The sequence below is a fragment of the Colobus angolensis genome, unplaced genomic scaffold (genome assembly GCF_000951035.1).
Source record: "Colobus angolensis palliatus isolate OR3802 unplaced genomic scaffold, Cang.pa_1.0 Scaffold2, whole genome shotgun sequence".
NCBI lineage: Eukaryota > Metazoa > Chordata > Mammalia > Primates > Cercopithecidae > Colobus > Colobus angolensis.
The window spans coordinates 10,655,717-10,657,995 of NW_012115154.1; positions in this window are offsets into that span (position 1 = coordinate 10,655,717).

Consider the following 2,279-nt stretch of genomic DNA (forward strand, 5'->3'; position numbering starts at 1 on the left):
TTTTTTTTTTTTTTTTTTTGGTTGAGGCTGAGTCTCGCTCTGTCGTCCAGACTGGAGTGCAGAGTCACAATCTTGGCTCACTGCAAGCTCCGCCTCCTGGGTTGGCTCCTTCTCCTGCCTCAGCCTCCTGAATAGCTGGGACTACAGGCTCCGGACACCATGCCCGGCTAATTTTTTTATATTTTTAGTAGAGACGGGGTTTCCCCATGTTAGCCAGGATAGTCTCGATCTCCTGACCTAGTGATCCGCCCGCCTCAGCCTCCCAAAGTGCTGGGATTACAGGCATGAGCCACTGCGCCCGGCCTAGACAATTCTTGAAGGACAATAAAACACTTGCTTTTCATGTCTCCTGTAAAACACAAAAGAAAACAACACCCAGAACTAACATTGCCTCATGTGAGGCTAGTTTCTTTCTATCAGTTTCATTCCAGTGCCTCTCCCAGATGCTGTCCATCTGATTTGGTAAAAACTCTTGCGTAAAATACTGAGACACATATTTATTTAAAGTCTACTCTTTAAGAATGGTTACATCTTTATGTAGTTATCATCATCACCATTGTATACAGCCTCTTGTCATTTCACTATCTTCCCTCCCTTCCTTCCTTTCCTCATTGGAAAAGCCTCCCGTGTCAGCTGTGTGGTGCGATGAGGTAAGTGCTGAATAAGACCCACATCTAGCGGGTCCCTGGTTTATGTTCACAGAATTTTAGCACTAGACAGAATGCTGAAAATTATTTACTTCTGCCCACTGTTTCATAGATCAGGAAATGGGATGCTTTCAAAAAAGTATTTAAATGCAAGCAGTAACTATATTGCTGGCCTCCATGTAACATGCATTTCATATTCTTAGTCTACAGGTAATGTGTGAATGTGTTTTTGCTCCTATTGGATTATAAGCATCATGAGAATGAGAATATTGTTTACTCATGCTTGGCACTAAGTAGACATTCAATGACTATAAACAAATAAAGCATTCTGGATGTTCCAAGAAGGATGGTGGTCATTTTTCTTTTGTTTAGTTCAAGTTCTGTGTTTAGTAAATCACAAATGAACCATCAGGGTCTGTGTTTGCAGGGGATTCACCTGTAGATGACAACGCTACCAAAGTGTGTGTGTGTATGTGTGTGTGAAATGCCATTCTGGCTGTGCTGGTCCCTGGTTTTCCTCCTGGAGGTTCCTGCCCTGGGGCCACTGACAGAGGCATTGAGATCTGAGTGCTGGACCTTGCTGACCAGAGCAGGAGGAGCTGCGGCCCTGCCACACCCCCAAGGTTGGGAGTTTGATGGCTGGCAGAGGAGGGGAGTACCATGGGCAAGAATAAAGGGGACAGGGGTCCTCAACAGGGGATAATTCAGAAAACACGAAGGCATGTTGTGTTGTCACACTGGCATCAGGTGGGTAGGGCCCAAGGATGCCGCTAAGCATCCTAGCTGAACAGGACAGCCCTCCACAACCAACAATCACCTGATCCAACATGGCACTTGGGCTGAAATTGAGAAACTCTGCCATAAGCTTGAGTTGTAAACTTTGTACCAACAAGGAGGATTATCTGCAGACAACTCAAGAGCAGTACCATCACCTGCATTTGTTTTCTGCAACAACTCTGTTGTTTACCTTTATCGCCATTCAGTCACAGCACACGGTAACTGCATATTGTCCAGCATCCTCCTGTTTCCTCATAGATCTGTCGCTTGGACAGATAAAGACATCAGAGGGGGCAGGGCTGCAGTTCACTCCCAATAATAACCCTTCAACAGGGTTTTCTCTGAACTAGCATCACAGTCATGTGGGTTAGGTGGCTGTAGCTGGTACTCAGGTGAAATCTCAGGCCAGTCTTTCCTGAAAAAAGGGAACCACTGACCATTAATCAGAACTTCAGGTGAGCAAAGATTCAAGACAGCAAAACAATGTCCTGTATTATTGTGAAGTGGAAGCAAAGGATCCAGAGAGGAACAGCAGCCTGACTCTGAGAGAAAGGCCTGAAATGGAGAGGAAGGGAGGAGGTGGTCAATCCTGGGTAAGAAGAGGGGAGGGAGGGGGCTGATGGCACAGGAATGACTGTCAGAGACACATCCTGGAGGTCACAATTCAACCCTCTCAACTATTCCCAGAAATTTCAAAAACTTTTAAAGCAGCAAGTGCAGGGCATGAAAAGGAGGAGCCATGCTAGAGGAGAGCCTGGGAATGGGAAAATGATTACAGGCTGTGACGTCACTGGCGCAGCCCCTCTCAGCGGCAGTGGAAAGCACAGCCTAGACTTCTCACCACTGCACACCAGA